The sequence below is a fragment of the Giraffa tippelskirchi genome, chromosome 4, assembly GCF_054371585.1.
Source record: "Giraffa tippelskirchi isolate mGirTip1 chromosome 4, T2T-mGirTip1v1.2.pri, whole genome shotgun sequence".
NCBI lineage: Eukaryota > Metazoa > Chordata > Mammalia > Artiodactyla > Giraffidae > Giraffa > Giraffa tippelskirchi.
Genome location: NC_137278.1, coordinates 204641434 through 204662968, shown reverse-complemented (window position 1 = coordinate 204662968; position 21535 = coordinate 204641434). Strand labels below are relative to the sequence as shown.

Sequence of the window (21535 nt, the reverse complement as noted above, 5' to 3'; positions counted from 1 at the left end):
AGTAGGTTCGATCCCTGGTTTGAGAAGATACCCTGGAGGAGGAAATGGCAACCCACTCTGGTATTCTTGCCTGGGAAATCCCATGGACAGAGGAGCCGGGCGGGTTACAGTCCATGGGGGTCACAAAGAGTCGGACACAACTTAGTGACTTAACAACAGCAATAATATTTTACCATGCGTATATACAAGAAACCTCTCCTCTTGTGTGTGCACTTGAGTGGAAGTGTGTGTGGGGAGGGTACAAATGTGCGGTGCCACAGTGAGGCCAGGTCTCCACATTCAGTGATGGTGCAGATATGCTGTCTCTGATGGGGTGATAACTGTTAAGTCATTCTACTGCAGCCGTACTTGTAAGCATGGGTGAGTAATCCAGTTGTTAAGAAAATGTTAACTGACAAGAAACTTGAAATCCTTTCTTGAAAGAAGTACTGGGGGACTGGCTGGGAAAGAGACCTACTTTTCACGATGCATTCATTGTACTGCGAGGTTTTTTAAAACCATAGTTGTTTATTACCTATTTTGAAAAATTACAATAATTTATTATGGGGAAAAAGCAAGGAATAATAAAAAATTATTCATTTTATTCTGTTTAAGAAAGTAGGAATGTACGCATTTATTAAAACTTGCTGCAGAGGTGTTAGAGTCAGGTTTGAGGTCTAAAAAATGATTAGAACACACAGACAAATGGACTCCTCCCTTGCGAATCCACTTGTAATAGGGCTTTGTTGTGATTTACTCTCCGCCCATCATCTCTGCCAGTACCACCTTACAGTGTTAGGAGAATCACATAAGAGAATAGATGTCCAGACACCTGAAAAGCTATAAAGTGAGTTTTGCTTTGCAGTTTCAAAACGTGATTACTGTATCTACCCATCTGGAGCTACGACTTTAGTCTTCATACACAGTGAGTTGGGAGATGCTCCCACGGCTTGTTACGGGTGCTGGCAGGGGAAGGTGAGACCGGGAACTTCAGTAGAGTCGGAAACTCTCCGTCTGCGTGGAGGGTTTGAGATTTTAGTTTTTTGTCTGTAAGTTATGTCTGTGCTCCAGTGCCTTACCAAGGGATTCCTAGGTGGTGCAGTGTAAAGGATCCACCTGCCAATGCAAGAGGCTCAAGAGATGCGGGTTTTATCCCTGGCTTGGGAAGGTCCCCTGGAGTAGGAAATGACAACCCACTGCAGTATTCTTGCCTGGAGAATCCCATGGACAGAGGAGCCTGGTGGGCTACAATCCAGGGGGTCGCAGAGTTGGACAGGACTGAGTTAGTGAGCATGTACACACAGGCATGTGTTAGGTTGAATGCTGCAGCTATGTTGATGACCGGACTACCTAGATCTTACTTATTCCCTTCCTCCATCATATATATGTATATATATAGTACATATGGTTTTGCTTCTTTTTTCCTCGTCATCTTAATTAAATGTTATCTTAACTGTTATTTAAATTTTCTATCCAAGTTAAATTGATAATAGGAAAGGAAGGGCTTTTGGTGCATGTGAAAGGCTGCAGAGTATATGACTCCTCACGTTTCTAGTCTCTTCTAGAGGAGGTTATAGACTTGTCTGGGAACAGTGGTCTTTCTTGATTCTTACTTTGAGGCTCTCTAGTATTAATAGTTCCAGCCAATACCCGCACTTTGAGGGGGCTGCATGGACGGACGTTTCTTACTTCCTTTCTTGTTCCAGGAGGCCCAATCCACTTAATGCTCTTATCTTTGGAAGTGGAAGAAAGAACAGATAGAGGAATCAGGCACAACGAGGTTTAGATTTTTCTTTTAGGTGTTCAGTTTGAGGAGATATGTAACCATACCTTGTAGAGGAGCTTGTGTAAAAACTATAGTTCATTCATTAAATTGAAAATTGTTTTTCTCCTCCTTTTTTGATATCAGACAAACATTTATATTGATTTTTCTTCCTTTTTTCCTTTTCCTTCCATGTTATTTTTGTTACTTTTCTTCTGTTTTTTGCATCTCTTTCTCCCCAAATTAAAATGAGACATAGCATTCTTTCAAAAGAAATATTTCTTTGAAAGAAGACCCTGGATTCTGTGAAATTACTTTTTTTTCTTGCTAGGAAGTTTGTTTTAAAAGATACGAATAAAATCATCTTAGATTGTAAACATTATTCCCATACCCTTTGGAATGTGAGAAAAACTTTTTAAAGCTAACTCCTAGCAAAGATTCTATGTAAGCAGGTATTGAGCCAAAAGCATTGAAAATAACTGCTGTAATTTTCTACTGCTCAAGTTTTTAAGGGACAGCATTTTCACATCTTTAGGGTGCAAATTTAATTTTTAAATTCTTTTCAGTTAGTGAATAAGTATAGGTATTTAAACTTTTCTTTCATTGTAATTTCCAAAACATGTTCTGTCTTGATAAAACAGTGTGTTAAGGTAGTATACAGTAGAATAAATTAATTGGATTAGTAATCAGATTCTGGACCCAGTCTTCCTGTTATCAGGTCGTTGAACCCTTTCTGCTCTGGTTCCCCAACTGAAATGGAGGGGATGGGATGTGTGAGCTTCTGAGGTTTATTTATAAAAATTTAGTCATTCAAATTTTATTGGCATTTTTCTAAAGCTGATAAAAGAGTAAAAAGTTCTGCTTATAATACTGTTCATGTAAAGCACTTAATTTATTTCAATATAAAGTAAGTTAGACTTGAATTCTGAAGGGGTTTAGTCAGTGGATGACTAAAACAACTTTTTTATGCGATGGTCTCACGTAGAAATCAGTTTCAAAATACTCTCTGACAACTTGAAACTTAAAAACCAGGATCTCATTTTAAGTGAGATTAATCATTGTAAGAAATCTGTCATTAGCACGTATCTTATTTCTATTATGATATTTTAAAATAGTAACTCGAAACTAGTTAGTTGACTTTTTCTGCTATGGCTTTCATTGAAATACTATTGCTCTAGTCATTCTCCCTGACTGAGTTCCTTTTCGTGAGAATAAAGGATTGAGCTCATACCTTTGCACAACTATCTAGAGAGTATTTTAAGCTTGGCATGTTCAAACCTGGCTGACTCAATTAGTATGTGGACAAACTAGCACATTAGAACATTTTTTAAGTTCCAAGCCTCAAACTGTGCTTTCAGTGAACACAGACCTGTATAAAATGAATACTTAAGCCTTGACTAGCACAGACATTCAAAATGCCCGTTGCCGTGGGTGACTGGCTGCCAGCGAGGCTCCTGCTTGGCCTGCCCGTTTCTTCCTGTAAGCAGTGTCGGGAGCAGAGTCAGGAGAGGGTTGGGTCCTTTGGCACTCTGCTACCCTCTGCTTTGGGCAGAGAAAAAGGCTGCTGTTTGACTTCTTAAACTCTTACCATATGGAAAGTTTCTATAAATAAACCTTGAATTTATGATTGGTCTTCTAAATTTGTAACCTCTACCATCTGTGACTAAAGCCAGTATAAATACCTATTTAAACATACATATGTCTTCCCAGGTGGCTCAGCAGTAAAGAATCCGCCTGCTGAGCAAGAGTTTGATCCCTGGGTCAGGAAGATCCCTTGGAGAAGGAAATGGCAACTTGCTCCAGTATTCCTGCCTGGAAAATCCCATGGACAGAGTAGTCTGGCAGGCTACAGTCCATGGGGTCACAAAGAGTTGGACATGACTTAGAGATTAAACAACTGCATACAAAGTTGGATCATTTTGGTGAGAAAGATCACCATCTACAGTATCTCAATAGTCAATTCAGTTAGTTTTGCCTTTGTCCATTGGCATGGATGAGGACCTCATTTTTTTGTCAAGCAAAACTAGTCAGCTGGTAGTGTTTGGCGAATCCACTTTGACTTTTTTGTGCATGAATTGTTGGTATAATTATGTAGCATACGTATTCATGAAGATGTTAAAGTACATTAAATTTCTGACAAGCTGAATTGTTTAAATGTACTAAATGAGCTGACTTTTTAGTCTTTTTAGTATTTTAATTTCTTAGCTGCTCTGTGGGGCCTGTGGAATCTTAGTTGCCCTGACCTGGAATTGAACCTGTGCCCCCTGCAGTGGAAGTGCAGAGTCTTAGCCACTGGACCACCACCGAAGTCTTGATTTTTTAGCAGAATCCTATTGTTATTCATTTTGTAAATTTGAGTCTATCAGATCTTCAGTCAACAAGTGGATAATGGGCACCTATTATGTGCCAGGCACTAGGTCTTGGGGGATATAGAGTCATATAAAAGATGTTTCCTGTTCAGACAAGTAAGAGATGAGCAAAAAAGAAACCCGAGGACAGGAGAATGTTTTAGCATCCTAGTGGAGAAATGGACAAACGCCATTCCATGCAGGTGTGGCAGAGAGGTCAGTAGATTAACTCTGGAGAATTGGAAAAGGTTATAGAAAAATGTTTCAGTGGAATCTTGAATAATAGTATTTATAACAGAGGTTGTATTTTATTGAGTACCTACTCTGTGCTAGGATTAGTTAATGTCACCTACCAGGGAAAAAGTCAGGGGTTGGGGAGTGGGGGAACTTTCAAGGCAATAGGAGAAATAACAGAGCTATCAAAGATTGTGTGTTCTAGAAGGAAGAAGTTGGGCATGATTAATGAGGAAGGGGAGAGGGGCCAGTGGACAAGGGCAAAGGCTGGTAAGACTGGATGGGATCAGATGATGAAGGACCCAGATTGTCTGTGTGTCTCTGCGGTCATGATTTTGTTCTCATTTCCATGCCCATAGGGCGTTTCTCCTCTCTGCCATTTATTTTTTTTAAGTCCAACTTTAGGGCATTTCTTCTGTGAAGCTTTCCTTTCCTTTTCCCAAAGGTTATTTTTTTTTTTTTTTTTTTACTGAATGATTGCACAAAGAGAGTGTACATTATAATAGGACATTCCATTTCTTGAACCGTTTCTTGGAGTTAGTATGATCTCCCCAACTAGTTTCTCAACTCCTGTAGGACAGAAACTGAATCCTGTTTAACACCTAGTATAGTTCTCAGCCCACCATGGGGACTTAAGAAATAAAATAAATGGACGAATATGGAACATTTTGAAGACGTCAACCATTGAGACAGCCCAGCTACAGTGGTTGAGATTGCCTAGTTTTTAAAATTTTTTGAGATTGACTGCATTTTTAAGAGGCATTTCTTAACACTAGTAAGAGCAATTTTCAGAGGTACAGGTCACTTGTCATTTGGATATAAAACGAGTTGATCATTATCTCATAAGGTTGTGAGAATTAAATTAATTAGTACATTTAAGCACTTAGAATAGTGCCTAGGATATAGTCAGTGTTCAGTCAGTGTTACCTGTATCCAACTCCACGTATCTGGGGCTTTTTACCAGTGACACTCAGCTACTGTTGTGGGTGTGGAGAGGATGCTAAGTTGCTTCAGTCGTGTCCGACTCTGTGCGACCCCATAGACGGCAGCCCACCAGGCTCCGCTGTCCCTGGGATTCTCCAGGCAAGAATACTGGAGTGGGTTGCCATTTCCTTCTCCAGTGCATGAACAGGAAAAGTGAAAGTGAAGTCGCTCAGTCATGTCTGACTCTTAGCGACCCCATGGACTACAGCCTACCAGGCTCCTCCGTCCATGGGATTTTCCAGGCAAGAGTACTGGAGTGGGGTGCCATTGCCTTAGAAAGCAGATAAATAGCTGGTCACCTCTGAAACGAAACACCTTGTAGGAACTGGAAGAACTGCTTATATGGCATGAACTTTTATTTTTCTGTTTGTGTTTTAGTGATCGAAGGGGTATGATTGGCATGGAATTGAATTTCATCTGTCTGTGGGAATTGTAAACAAGGTAGGTCCCAGGTTTATTTACACTTTCCTGCCTTCTTTTCTAAGGTGTTTGTTAGTATTTTCAGTTCTACTGAACTTGGATTGATTGAATTTGGTTATTATTCAGGGAAACACTCATCGTGGCCCCGTAATGGCCCTGTGATAGTTTGTCTAGTGTTGTGGACTACATCTAGGGTCTTGTCAGAGGGTATTGAATGCCAGTAAACAGCACAACCAATTTAAAAGTTTGATAGAACTGAACCATGAAAACGCACACACGCACGCACGCACGCACGCACGCACACACACACACACAGCCCATGACCAACTCCTGAGGAGCCAGAAGTTCTTGTATTGGAGCCATTGTATAAACTAGCTTGGGGTAGTGGGAGATGACAAGCCAGCTAATTCTTCTGGTCACTAAAATTCAGTAGCCTGTGTGAATGGTGACTAGATGCAATCAAAGGGCTTGTCGTGACAGTGGCCAGGCCATGCTGACAACTGTAACTCCAGCCAGTTATTGCTGACAACTATAAATTTTGTTACTGATGACAGAATCGTCCTTCTGTCTATAACCACTAGAGTTTGATTTGACACAGCATGCTTGTGTTCCTGTCTTAAGCTCCGGAGCCTGAACAAAAGTACACCAGATTATGACTTTGACTCATTTATCTGTCTTGTATCGGATGCCCACAAAAAGAGTCATAGACGGCAGCTTTGTGCAGCTCTGCAAGCCTATTTCTGGCAGAACATTTCCTGTCGAAGTAGAGACGAGTGCCTTTTCATGTAGGTTTAGTTTTCCATATTCTTAGGTGTGTGGAGACCCCTTTCCTCATTGGGGCAGGGAACTTGGATCATTTGGAGGGTGAAATTGGTCACCAAAAAACCAGTGGCGGTACTCCCCATGATCTTCCAACCAGGAGTCCTGTGACCCTGACCGTGGAGTTCTGTGGGTCAGGACAGTTCTTTGGGCTCTTGCTTCACCTGCACGTAGATCGGAATGGGTCCTTGAGACTGGCTTCCGGTCGCAGAGCAGGATGGCCGGCAGCGCTACACACAGGGACAAAGTTGGGCCACTTCCTGTAGCAGAAGGAGAGGAGGTAGAGAAAATTGAACTTCTGCAGAACAACCTTCATCATCATCTGGTGGCCTGAATTTTCAGAGTCTGATCTAGGTGTGCAATCAGGAAATTATCTTTTTTTTTATTTGCCTGCTTTTTATTGGGGTATAATGAACAGCAACTATTTTATGGAAATACTCTTAAGAATTAATGGAAAGGAAAGAAGCATTTATTGAATGCCTACTGAAGGTTAGGCATGGTACCGTAAACTTCAAAGTTCATCGATATTATAGTTTTTCAAGTCTAGATAGATAACACCATGAATATCACTATCTTGAACTATTTTGACTTTTATTATATACACTCAGAAGAAATAGAATTATGTAATAATAGGTTATTTCATTTGTATCTGCTGGAACATTCTGTTATGGAGGAAGAGAGAAAATACCTACATGACATGGCTTTTTGTTTTTATTTTCTGGGCTTGCTACTGATTTAGCCAAAGTCAGAGAGGAGACACACAGCTCTGAAATTAGAGACACCTGTGCTGTTTTGGAAGCTGAGACTTGACCCAGGATTTGCTGGAGTTGGTGCCAGGGGAGGTCAGAGTAGGTTAATATTTTCATAGCTCAAAGCAAATGTGAATTATGGTTGTTTGTAGGTGCATTTTTGCTTGATCTTTGTAGTTACAAATAGGGTAAATATTTTAAAATAGAGTACTGCTGTTTTGGGAAACTTCTGCAAAAGTCCCTGAACCAATGCAAATTAATATTCTCCAAAAATACCAAAAAATACCCTGTGTGGATGTTTTGAATAACTGAGGGAATTGACTGTTGTCATCAGACTTGTAAAGAAATTACCATAGGTTCTTTTAAAACAATTTGATTTCCTGCTTTCAAATTTTTTAAAATTCTTCTCAGAGGAGCTACCATCTCTGTATCTGAGGCACATGTAGTAATGTGAGATTAGAAAAATTGTTATTCTCTTCTGGGGATAGGAAAGTAAGTTGAAGTGTTCCTTTTCCATAATTCCACATTTAAGATGTCCAAATCTATTGTCTTTCTGCTCTTAAGACAGTAAGATTTTGTGGTCTTTGCCAGGTCTATAGTTACCAGAGACACAATACTATTCTTTATTGGGCTGAAGTGAAAACATTAGTATTTCTTAATCTGTGAAAAATTTCCTTTTTATTTTCCTGTCAAATGAATTGCTGTACTTTTCCTCTTGGCTGCTTCCTTTCTTTAGTTAGAGAAACTCTAATAATATAATTTTCCCTCCAGACTTCAGCGAACAAATACCGCTTAAAAAAAAACCAAGCCTTATTGAGGCCTAATTTATATACTGCAAAATTTGTCCTTTTAAGCATATAATTCACTTATTTTCAGATTTGTAGAGTTGTGTAATCACTGCATGACAGTGGTACTTTTCCAGCACCCCAAAAAGATCTCTTATAAACACCACTTTTTAACTTCCTTTAAAGTCATCCACAAATTTTAAGTTCTGCATCAAATTTAATCTTCCTATAAAGTTTCCCAGTATTCTATTACATGTGTTCTTTCCCCCTTTTATTTTTATATTAGTTTCTTATTGTACATCAAATTTAACCATCTTTTTGTCATTTTAAGTCCATTCTCTCGCCACTTTAAAATTGGAGAAATTTCCCCATACCAGAGGCTTCTGTTTCCCTTCTCAGGTTGTGAAGGGGTAGAATCTATACTTGCTGTTGTCACTTTCTCATCTCTGTTCACTTTTTAACCAGCTGCAGTTGCTCACTGCACATTGTGCCAGCCCTGAGGGTGTATGTGTGTTTTAGTGGGGGAGGGGTGCTGAAGTCCAGCCTGGGCCCTGCTTATCGATCTACGTGCCCACCCAAAGAATATGTCATTTTTGAATTTGCATTTAGGTACCCTGTGGTCTCACTGAAGTCACCAGTCACTATTTTTTCCATATTGCCAAATCAGTGAATAGTTTTTTTTTTAATTAAAAAATATTTGGCTGCAACGGGTCTTAGCTGCAGCAGGCAGGATCTTTAATTGCAGCGTACAAATTCTTAGTTGTGGCTTGTGGGATCTAGTTCCCTGATCAGGGATCAAACCCAGTCTCCTTGCCTTTGAAGTGCAGAGTCTTAGCCACTGGGCCACCAGGGAAGTCCCAAATTAGTGAATATTTCTTTCTTTATATTAATTGGTTCATCAGGTATTTGTTCAGCACCTTCTGTGTGCCAAGCACTGTGTTGGGAAAGGACCCCTCTGGGGCATTTGACACTTACACACACACACACACACACACACACACACAAATCTTTTATATATATATATATCTTCTTTGACTTTGTATCTCCAGTGCCTAATAATAACAAAAAAAAATGCAGCTAGCTATTCTCTACTGGGTTGTTTAGTATATGCCAGGCAGTATTCTAGCATTTTACATGTATTGTGTCATTTAATCTTCACAGCAGCTCTTTAAAGTAAGTACTGTTACTATCTTCCCTTTAAAAATGAGGATATCAAAGTCCTAAGACATTTAGTAATTTGCCGAAAGTTACACAAATAGTGCATAGTGGAGTTGGGATTTGGTAAAGCTGGGATTCAAACCTGGGCACTGATTCCAGAATCTTATTTTTATTGTGTATTGCGGCCATGGAGTCTGACACACACATATATTTAATAAATACTGGTGGATGAGTGAACACTTACTGTTTCTCCACACTGGGCTTTTACTTTTAGAGATGGTGGTATTGAAGTTCTGCCAGCAACACGCTTGTGCTTGAAGTTATACAGAAAGGAAGATAGGGGTTTAAGGTGCAGTGGCCTGAATTCCTGTCTTACTCCCTGACTTCTGCTTCTTGATTCATTTCTTCTTCCTTTTTCCATGAAGAATTGTTCTGTTCTATCTTAATCCTTTAGGTACTGTTCACATTAAGTAAACAGTATTGACATATTATCATTATCTAACTTTTAGTCCACATTGTATATTTCCCCAGTTGTTCTAATACTGTTCTTTATAGATTACTTTAAAAATTTTGAAATCTAGAAGTCAGTCAAGAAATATATTGCATTTAGATGTCATATTTGTTGTTTAGTCACTAAGTCGTGTCTCTTTGTGACCCATGGATTGCAGCACACCAGACTCCTCTGTCCTCCACTATTTCCCAGAGTTTGCTTAGATTCATGTCCATTGTGTCAGTGATGCTATCTAACCATGTCATCCTCTGCCACCCTCTTTTTCTCAATTGCCTTCAGTCTTTCCCAGCATCAGGGTCTTTTCCAATGAGTTGGTGTCATATATCTTACTCCATACTAGTCCCTTAGCTCTCTTTTAGGAAGGGGGAGGTATCTTCCATGACAACAGCATTTTGGAAAACCAGTTATTTTGCAGAATATCCCTTATTTGAATTTATTTATTCCCTCTTGAATAACTTCAGGGTAGATATTGTAGGCAGGATGTTTTGTCTTTCTCATTGCTTAACATCAGGAGGCCCATGATGTTAGTTTCATTATCAGTGATGTTAAATCTCACTGTTGGTTAAGTTTTCTATGTGCCAAATTTATCCATTATAAATTTGCCTTTTCCCCTTTGTAATGTATAATCTATTAGGGTAATAATAGTTATTTCCTTTTATATATCTTGGAGTAGTGAAGTATCACGTGGTTGTTAAAATAGAAATGCCTCTTGGAATTTCCGTGGTTGTCCAGTGGCTGAGACTCCGAGCTCCCATTGCAGGGGTCCCTGTTTCGATCCCTGGTCAGGGAACTAGATCCCACATGTGGCGACTGAAAGATCCCATGAGCTGCAGCTGGGACCTGGTGCAGCCAAATAAATAAAGATTTTTTTTTTTTAGAACAAAAATGGCTCTTAAGCCATGCCAAACAGGCTAACAATGCTTAAAAACAGTATTATGTGCAAGGCAGCATGTGCAAAATGGAGTTCAGAGTTCATTTAATTTGAGCTTCTTTGTAATGTGAACTTTTAAGTGCAGAGTTTAAATATGATTGCTTAAGCGCCTTGGGATGAAAATCTAATTTTTCTTGGGTCATAGGCATTTTTGCTGATAACCTTTTCATAGTTAACTTTAGTGTATTCAACATTTTTCATAGTTTTCAGATAAATTCTTTCCTGCTCTTAAAATCCTCTCCTCCAGTGTTATTAGTGCCTTGAAATGAGGCAGCTCTCAGTGAGGGCCCTGGAGTTGATCTGGATCTGAATCCTGGCTCAGCCACTTAATCACTGGATGGTCTTGAACAAGTTATTTAACCTTCCTGTACCTCACTTTCTCCTCCTATAAGCTTGCTGAGGGGGTTAAATGAGCATTTGGCACGGTTTCTGGACACAGGTGTTTAGTTAGTGTTATATATTCTTTTCAGTCTGATAAGACTGGTCACATATTACTCCGTGACTTTTCTCTTAAGTCCGTGCACTACACACACACACACACGTAAACATATAAATGTACCGTAGACTTGGTCCAGGCAAATAATCTTAGACGTTTCTTTTGCAATTCTGTCTCATCCTTTTCTTCATGAAACTCGGGGGAAATGTATTGAATAGATTCACTTTTAAATTCAAATACTTGTAGAATCCATATGTTAACCTTCTTTTTTTTTTCTCCCCCTTAAATGTCTACATTTGCTGTATCCCGCATTGAAAATAACAGCTAGGAACTGCCTAGCACTAGGAGAAAAGTGGTAGATATTCTTTCTACTTCAGACCACATGATCTTAATGCTTCCATGGAAATGTTTAAATTCAAAGCATTGATAGCTACCCTGTCCTGAGTTGGAGGCCACAGTTCATTGTGTGGCTGTCACTTTTAACTAAGGAGAATCATTGAAATTTTTCAGTGGTTCTCAGTTGGAGAGGCATCATATCTGCAGAGGGCATTTGGAAAAGTGTGGGGGCACATTTGGTTGTCACAGTGACTTTTGGGGGAAGGAGGAGATGCAGCACTTTAATTTGGTCAGGGTTTGAGATAACAGTGCAAAATGAGGAGTTCCCACCCAAAGTGGCAATAGTGGTGCTGTTGAAAGAGTGAGCTAATTGAACCTAAAAGACTTGGTGAATTGGTAGATGATGTTTTACTTTTTACCTCAGTTATTTACCAATGGTTATTGCTTAAGGCAGGAAGTTTTCTAAAAGAACTTTTCAGAGCTGTAGTATATGATCTCTGAATTCTTCAAGGAGAAGTAGGCATATTATTTGGGAGAGTAAGATATTTTCCTGAAAAATCTGAAAGCATTGTCATTATGAATGTGCATTGGTGGTGTTTAATCCCTAAAGTTAGGAGCAGTTGAATGGTTAGAATGATTTAGTGGCTAAAGAAAATTAGCATTATGTTCCTTCAGTAATCTGTGTATCTCCATGGTTAGTAGAAACAGCATAATTTGTGCCTAACATTCCAATGATGCTTGAATATTGCTTGTGCTGTTCTTTCTTTTTTAAAAGACCAAATGATGTATTTTTTTGGCAGATGAATATGTTTATATTAGGTATCTACTTGAACTTGTTGTAGCTTGTTTCACTTGAGCCTAATGTAGAACTTTGACAAAGATTTTAGGGAAGATAAGTATTCTCAATTTCCTAAGGAATGTTACGCAAAATTTTTTTGGACTGTGACTCATAGTTGGAGACATATTTTATATTAGAACCCAATTATACAATTAGTATATGGATATCTGAAACCAAAGTTTCATGGAATAATACTCTTACTACATGTGGTACAGTCTGATAGTTTCTATCTTATTTAGTTTAAAATGCTGACCTTGGTCTATTAAGTTGATTTTGTGACCTTTGTATTACAAATTGCAATATGAAAAATATTGCTGTAGGATATATGGTCATGAGATTGTAACCCAAGGTTTAAAATATTTCCCAATTATGTCTTAAAAATTTTTTATTAGTTATTATGTAAGAACATTTAAAATGAGATATACCCTGTAACAGATTTTTAAAGTGTACAGGACAGTGTTCTCTATATGCACAATGTTGTATGAAGATCTTTAGAACTTATTCATCTTGCACACAGAACTAAATTTTGATTAGCACCTTCCACTTCAACGTTGTCCCTAGTCTCTAGTCAGCACCTTTCTATTCTATGAGGTTGACAGTCTTCATGCCACATATAAGTGGAATCATGTGCTATTTGTGCTTCTGTGACTGGCTTATTACACTTAGTAAAGTGTCTTCAGGGTTCATCTATGTTGTTGCATATTACAGGGAGTTTCTTTCTTTTTTAAGGTTGAATCCTATCCCATTTTATGTGTATATCACCTTTTAATTTATATTAAAAACTGGCTGTTGTTTTTCGTGGTTCAGTATGAATTTCAGAATTGCTTTTTCTCTTGCTGTAAAAAATGCCATTGAGACTTTGATAGGGATTGCATTGAATATGTGATCTCTTTGGGTAGTATTGACATTGAAACAATATTAAGTCTTCCAATCCATGAACATGAGATATCTTTCCGTTTGTGTCTTTAATCTCTGTTGTCAATGTTTTATAGTCTTTCACTTCCATAGTTTTGTTTCTTAGTGTTTTATTCTTTCTGATGCTGTTGTGAATGGGATTCTTAATTTCCTTTTTAGGTAATTTGTTTATTAGTGTAAATTGATTTTGTACCTTGCAGCTTTACTGTATTTATTAGTTCTAATAGTTTGGGGTTTTGGTGCAGTCCATAAGGTTGTCTGTATGTAAAAACACGTCATCTGCAAATAGGTCCAGTTTTACTTCTTACTTTCTGACTTGGATACCTTTTATATTTTTTCTTGCCCTCTTGCTTTGCCTGGGACTTCTGGTAGAAATGGTGAGATTGGGCATCCCTGCCTTGTTCCTGATCTTAGTTCCCAGTTTCAGTTTTTCACTGTTGAGTATGATGTTAGCTGTGGGCTTTTTCTGTATGGCTTTCCTTATGTTAAAGTAATTTCCATTTATTCCTAGTTTGTTGAACATTTTTTTTTTTTATCATGAAAGAGTGTTGGATTTTATCAAATGCTTTTTCTGCATTTGTTGAGAGGATCATGTAGTTACTATTCATTTTTTTAAAATGCTGTGTATCATATTAATTGATTTGTGTATGTGGAACTATCCTTCAGTTCAGTTCAGTCACTCAGTCGTGTCTGACTCTGCGACCCCATGGACTGCAGTACGCCAAGCCTCCCTGTCCATTGCCAACTCCCAGAGTTTACTCAAACCCATGTCCATTGAGTCGGTGATGCCATCCAACCATCTCATCCTCTGTCGTGCCCTTCTCCTCCTGCCTTCAATCTTTCCCAGCATCAGGGTCTTTTCACCTCTTCACATCAGGTGGCCAAAGTATTGGGAGTTTCAGCTTCAGCATCAGTCCGTCCAGTAAGTATTCAGGACTGATCTCGTTTAGTATGGACTGGTTGGATTTCCTTGCAGTCCAAGGGACTCTGAAGAGTCTTCTCCAACACTGCAGTTCAAAAGCATCAATTCTTCAGCGTTCAGCTTTCTTTATAGTCCAACTCTCACATCCATACATGACTACTGGAAAAACCATAGCTTTGACTAGACGGACCTTTGTTGGCAAAGTAATGTCTCTGCTTTTTAATATGCTATCTAGGTTGGTCATAACTTTCCTTCCAAGGAGTAAGCATCTTTTAATTTCATGGGTGCAATCATCATCTGCAGTGATTTTGGAGCCGGAAATAAAGTCTGTTACTGTTTCTACTGTTTCCCCATCTATTTGCCATGAAGTGATGGGACCGGATGTCATGATCTTAGTTTTCTGAATGTTGAGCTTTAAGCCAACTTTTCCACTCTCCTCTTTCACTTTCATCAAGAGACTCTTTAGTTCTTCTTCACTTTCTGCCATAAGGGTGGTGTCATCTGCATGTATGAGGTTATTGATATTTCTCCCTGCAATCTTGATTTCAGCTTGTGCTTCATCCAGCCCAGCATTTCTCATGATGTACTCTGCATATTGGGCTTCCCTGGTGGCTCAGAGGGCAAAGCGTTTCCCCGCAATGCGGGAGACTCCGGTTCGATCCCTGGGTCTGCAAGATCCCCTGGAGAAGGAAATGGCAACCCACTCCAGTACTCTTGCCTGGAGAATCTCATGGACAGAGAAGCCTGGTAGGCTACAGTCCATGGGGTCGCAAAGAGTCAGACACGACTGAGCGACTTCACTTCACTTCACTCTGCATATAAGTTAAATAAGCTATCCTTGCATCCCAGAAATATTTATTTACTCCACTACTGACCTTGGCTAAGCCACCTTCATTTCTCTTAGACTTCTCCAGTAGCCTCCTAATTGCACTCCCTGTTTCCTCTCATGTTCTACCCCCATCCAACTCTGTTCTCCTTTCCACTGTATGAATGATGGTTTAAATTTTTTTTTTTTTTTGCCATGCAGCACAGCCTCTGGGATTCTAGTTCACTGACCAGTGTAGAGTCCTAACCCCTGGACCACCAGGGAATCCCTTGAAGATGATTTAAAAATATTATTCTGGTCACACTTATCCCACTGGACTATTGCCTTTTTTTATACTTCTAGTCTATGCGTTTTAATAAAACTTTAAAAATTAAAAGTTAAGGTAATCACCATTTTCAGATATCTAGAACAAGTTACGTCATGGAGTCCTCTTGTTCAGTAACGTTGAGGCCTAAACAGAGTCTTCCCATCCTTATTTGTTCATTTGCTATTCTCACAACCCTGCTATGCTCACCTTAATTCCAGTGTACCACTTGACACCCTTTTTTGATCTACTCTTTCTTTCAGATTGGCAGAAGTGGTAGTTGCTCTGCATTTTGCTGTAACTTTTTTTGGAGGTGGGTGGTAAGCCAGCCAATGTGAAAGGAGATTTGGCATTTCAAAAGGCAAGATAGTGTGCTGAATCAGATAGCCCAGAATCTACCATACCTATTTCATCATTCATTTGCAGGAAAGGAGCATGGATGTATGGAAATGCAGAGTTGGGAGTCTGGAGGTTTGGGTTCTCCTCCTGGCTTTGCCACTAATTCATCTGGTGACACTGAGCAAATTGCTAATAACTCTTCTGAGCTTTAGTTTCTTCATCATCTGAAATCATTGAATCCTGAAGATTTCTTCATACCCTAAAATTCAGCAATTCTAGCACCTTTTGACAAGGTTTTGAGACAGAGTCTCTTTAGCTACTCAGCCATTCTGAATCTAATTGCCCCAAAGAAGGAAAATAAATTTTAATCTATTGCACTCTATTATTATGATGGAATATTTCCAGAATTGTGGTTATAAAGTAGTATGAACTTATAAAATACAACAGATAACAAATAATCATATACTGTATTTTTTACCACTGTAGGGGTGAAAATTGTAGATAAGCAGTTGCTTCCTGTGCATTTTCTGTGAAATGTTCTTTGGTCATCATTGTATGATCCACTTTAAAGAGCCTTTTGAGTTCTGCTTTACTGTGTTTTACTTGAGTCGCAAGGCTAATTTCTTATGCCATTCTCTTTGTATTATGTTTGTGCCTGGACTGTATGTAATTTAGCCAGAGGTAAAGCTGGAGAATTCATTGCTTTGAGAGTTGGAAACACTCCACTTACATCCCGAGGCAGTTTTGCAGGAGAATTTGGCACCAGGAAAGCTGAGGATACCGAAGTTATGACAGCCCTATTTGTAAGCTGGGCCCCTGGTGTCACATACGGAGCTCAGGTTTCCTTGTTACACCTTTTGTTTTCCATTAAACATTGTAGCTTTCTCTGAGGTACTAGTGAGCTGTCCAGTGACTGTATTTGCTTTCAGATTATCTGAAAGATTGGGGGACATCCGTTAACATCCTGTGAAAATAGTTGCAAAACAGAATTCTGGTGTTTCAACCAGTAGATTGGTGACACTCGGACTTTTCAGGCTCTTTTACAGCCTTATTTGTTAAAGGCTGTTCACCTCATTTGGTGAAAGAAATAGAACATGTGCCCTAAAATCTATCATCTGTTTCAGTCCAGTGAGGCACTTACCATTGCAATGCCTAATGAAGGGTACTATGTCCAGCTCACCCATAAGTACTCGTGGACAGATTACCATCAACATTTTTTTCAAAGACAAAGAACAGTGAACTGCATACTGTGTGTCTGTATAACACAGTGAACTGAGTTTTTGGCAAATATAATTGTATCTCAAAGAAACTTATGGGATTCATGTGTTGTTAGGTAGGACTACTCTGATCTGTGCACAAACCGTGACTTTTTCAAGGGCGCTGAAGTTAGACTAGACTGCCTTCCATCGTCAGAGAAGGGTGTGTGTGTGTGTGTGTGTGTGTGTGTGTGTGTGTGTGTGTGTGTGTGTGTGTGTGTGAAGGGGGTGTGTGTGTGTGAAGGGTGTGTGTGTGAAGGGGGTGTGTGTGTGTGAAGGGTGTGTCTGTGTGTGAAGGGGGTGTGTGTGTGTGAAGGGGGTGTGTGTGTGTGTGAAGGGGGTGTGTGTGTGTGTGTGGTGTGTAACTACTAATGGGTATGGAGTTGCTTTTTAAGGTGATGAAAATGTTCTTAAATTAGATAGTGGTGATGGACACACAGTTTTGTGAATGTACCAAAGACCAATTAATTGTCCACTTTAAAAGGGCGAATTTTATGGTATGGTATGGTATGGTATGTGAGTTATAGCCCAGTAAAAGTGTTATTTTTTTTAAAAAAGAAGGACCAAATTATCTGTCTATGGGTAAGATGTCTACCTTTTTTGCTGGATAAAGCTGTATGAAATTTTAGCACATGGGATGCTTTTATTAAAGATACTGTATATCATCATTTTTCTAAAGGCTTATGCCAACTTGAAAATCATAATTATAAAGAAAATTTTGTTTTATTGAAAGATTGAATGTGAAATTTAAAACTCTATAGTGTATGACTCTATGGGTGAACATGGGAAAGGAGTAAATTTATATATGTAATGATCTAGAAATAGAAACATTACAGAAGAGAAAGCATGTTTGTCTAATAAAACTATAAAAATTGGCTCATTCTCAAATAATGAGATACTGTTTCATACACTTGAATTGTGCAAATATATCTAAAGTTTGATACTACCAATCATTAACATGGCTATGGGGAAGAGAAACTCTAATACACTGTAGAGGGTTGTGTAATTTTTGGCAGATTTTGTGAAGTTGGAAATGAACAAATCCTAGGAACAGCAATTAAAGGGATATATAACTCTGCAGAGTGAACCTTGCACTTAGCAAAAGGACACATGTACAAGCATTTTTATTTCAGTTAAATTTGTAATAGGAAAAATTTAGAAACAAATGATCAGACTACCGAGGAATGGATAATAAATATTGCAAAGATATTTCAGTGCAATTTATTACTGTTATACAGTCAAAATGGACAAACCAGGTCTACCTGTGTCCACATAGATAACTCCTGGAAACATTTTGTTCAGAAAAAAGAAAGCAAGTTACAAAAAGTTAAATGTGATACTACTTACAAATGTTAAAAACAAAATAATCTGTGTTGTCTGTGGATCAACATATATTCTGAAAATTTATGTTTTTTAAAAACATGGTTTAGAAGAAGATACATGAATTTTTAGCAGGACTTTCACTTCTGAATAGACAGAGTGCCTGAAGAACTATAGTCAGAAGGCAGAATGGTTGTCTGAGGAGGCCTTACAGATAGCTGACAGAAGAAGAGAAGTGAAAAGGAAAGATACACTCATCTGAATGCAGAGTTCCAAAGAATAGCAAGGAGAGATAAGAAAGCCTTCCTAAGTGAACAATGTGAAGAAATAGAGGAAAACAATAGAATGGAAATGACTGGAGATCACTTCAAGAAAATCAGAGATACCAAGGGAACACTTCATGCAAAGATGAGCACAATAAATGACAGAAATGGTATGGACCTAACAGAAGCAGAAGATATTAAGAAGAGGTGGCAAGAATACACAGAAGAACTGTACAAAAAAGGTCCTAATGACCTGGATAACTGCAATGGTGTGATCACTCACCTAGAGCCAGACATCCTGGAGTGTGAAGTCAAGTGGACCTTAGGGAACATGACTACGAACAAAGCTAGTGGAGGTGATGGAATTCCAGATGAGCAATTTCAAATCCTAAAAGATGATGCTGTTAAAGTGCTGCACTCAGTATGCCAGCAAATTTGGAAAACTCAGCAGTGGCCACAGGACTGGTAAAGGTCAGTTTTCATTCCAGTCCCAAAGAAGGGCAATGCCAAAGAATATTCAAACTACTGCACAAGTGCACTCATTTCACATACTGGCAAGGTAGCAGTCTAGATCCTTCAAGTTAGGCTTCAACAGTACATGACCCAAGAAATTCCAGATGTTCAAGCTGGATTTAGGAAAGGCAGAGGAACTAGAGATCAAATTGCCAACATCTCTTGGATCATAGAAAAAGCAAGAGAATTCCAGAAAAACATCTACTTCTGCTTCATTGACTACAGGCTTTGACTGTGTGGATCAGAACAAACTGTGGAAAGTTCTTCAAGAGATTGGAATACCAGGCCACCTTACCTGCCTCCTGAGAAATCTGCATGCAGGTAAAGAAGCAACAGTTAGAACCAGACATGGAACAACAGACTGGTTCTAAATTGGGAAAGGAGTACGTCAAGGTTGTATATTGTCACCCTGCTTATTTAACTTATATACAGACTACATCATGTGAAATGCCAGACTGGATGAAATGCCAGGCTGGGCGAATTGCAAGCTGGAATCAAGATTGCTGGGAGAAATATCAATAACCTCAGATATGCAGATGATACCACCCTTATGGCAGAAAGTGAAGAACTAAAGAGGCTCTTGATGAAGGTGAAGGAGGAGAGTGAAAAGGCTGGCTTAAAACTCAACATTCAAAACACTAAGATCATGGCATCTGGTTCCATCACTTCATGGCAAACAGATGGGGAAAAAATGGAAACAGTGACAGACTTTATTTTCCTGGGCTCCAGAATCTCTGCAGATAGTGACTGCAGCCATGAAATTAAAAGATGCTTGCTCCTTGGAAGAAAAGCTATGACCAACCTAGACAGCATATTAAAAAGCAGAGACATCACTTTGCCAACAAAGTTCCTGTAGTCAGAGCTATGGTTTTTCCAGTAGTCATGTGTGGATGTGAGAGTTGGACCATAAAGAAAAGCTGAGCATCAAAGAATTGGTGCTTTTGAACTGTGGTGCTGGTGAAGACTCTTGAGAATCCCTTGAACAGCAAGGAGATCCAACCAATCCTAAAGGAAATCAGTCCTGAATATTCATTGGAAGGACTGATGCTGAAACTGAAGCTCCAGTACTTTGGCCACCTGATGCAAAGAGCCAAATCATTGGAAAAGACCCTGATGCTGGGAAGGATTGAAGGCAGGAGGAGAAGGGGATGGCAGAGGATGAGATGGTTGGATGGCATTGACTCAATGGACAGGAGTTTGAGCAAGCTCCTGGAGATAGTGAAGGATGGAGAAACCCGGCATGCTGCAGTCCATGGGGTTGTCAAGACTGGGACTTGACTGAGCAACTCAACAACAATGACAGCAAGGCAGAGAGTATGGTAGAATGAGCAGGAAAGCCAAGTTACCTGAGTTTTCTGTTTCAATAAAAATAAGTCAGAAGCAAATATGGCCATGTGTTGTAATTGTTGTATTTGAGTTTGCTTTATTACACTTTACTGTATTTTAAATTCTCTCATAACTAAAAATAAAAAAAAAATCAAAAAAGTGAAAAAAATCGTATAGCATCAGTTTAAAAAAGTCAATTGTTCTACTCATTTTTCCTCAATGTGTTCATGATTGCAGTCAAAGAAATGATCCATTGCTAATGGTCATAGATTTTAGAGAAGTGCAAAAAGTGTATGTGCTGTGAGTTATGTCATATTTTCATTTAAAAATACTCATATCCATATTTGCATATTTTTCCTGATTGAAAAACTACTGTATTTATCAACATAGTAGTGTTACACAGATAGCACGTTAGTTACTAGTCTGGTTGAGTTCTTAAGAAAGGTGCGTGAGTTCTTATGTTTTATAGTTAGAACTTGGCTTTTCCTCTGTGAGAGCGCCTGTGTTTTTCGGTCTTCGTGTGGGAATGCTGCCTGGGAAGGGACACAGAGCTCCCTTCACGCGCTCTCTCACACCCTTAATCTGAGGAAGACTGTCAACTACTATGATATTGGCAGGCACCAATGACATTGTTTGTCTTAAAAGTTTATTTATTATTAATATTGTTTTTAATAAACATTTAGTGTATATTATGAGAAAGTGTGAATCACCAGATGGAAGTGTACTTTTGAAGAGCTCCTAGGGGTAGAACTTCAGGCATCTGAGCAATGGAGTGAGGAATAGATGATGATTAATTATTTTAGCTACTCAGCTTAAACAATCCTTAGAGAAATAGTACAAGATATGTATGCCTTTACAAGACTCAGGGATTCCTCAGTATTTATCTTTTTAAAAAAGTTTTATTTATGTGTTAATTTGGCCATGCCTCATGGCATGTGTGATCTTAGTTCCCCTGACCGGGGAATGAACCCATATCCCCTCCATTGGAAGCACAGAGTCTTAACCACTGGACTGACAGGGAAGTCCCAGTATTTATCTTTTAAGTAACAGGCTTGGCTCTGGATATTCTCCCTAATAATCCCAGTTTCCTTTCTGTCACTGTTAGAGGTAAGGATGTGACTAGGATCTCTTCTGTTTAGTGTAGAGAATGTGTTCTTTTTCTAGTTTCACTTTTTTCCAAGAAATGATTTGAGTTTTTATATTTTAGATTCAGTTTTCAAGTTAGACTTTCCTCTAGAGTCTAAAAAAATTATTATTTTTT

General features: G+C 38.9%; 1 protein-coding gene across 3 annotated transcripts in view; it reads left to right on the top strand.

The window, feature by feature from the left end:
* The window catches only part of MRTFA (myocardin related transcription factor A), a 197406-nt gene that overhangs the window by 26798 nt on the left and 149073 nt on the right, over positions 1-21535 (top strand). For 2 of the 3 annotated variants that reach the window (XM_081587557.1, XM_081587553.1), the window contains exon 2: positions 5686-5748. The exons of the other annotated variant lie outside the window; for it this stretch is intronic. The gene's annotated coding sequence lies outside the window, so the exon portion shown is untranslated. The remainder of the gene's footprint in view (positions 1-5685; positions 5749-21535) is intronic. 3 annotated transcript variants of the gene reach the window in all.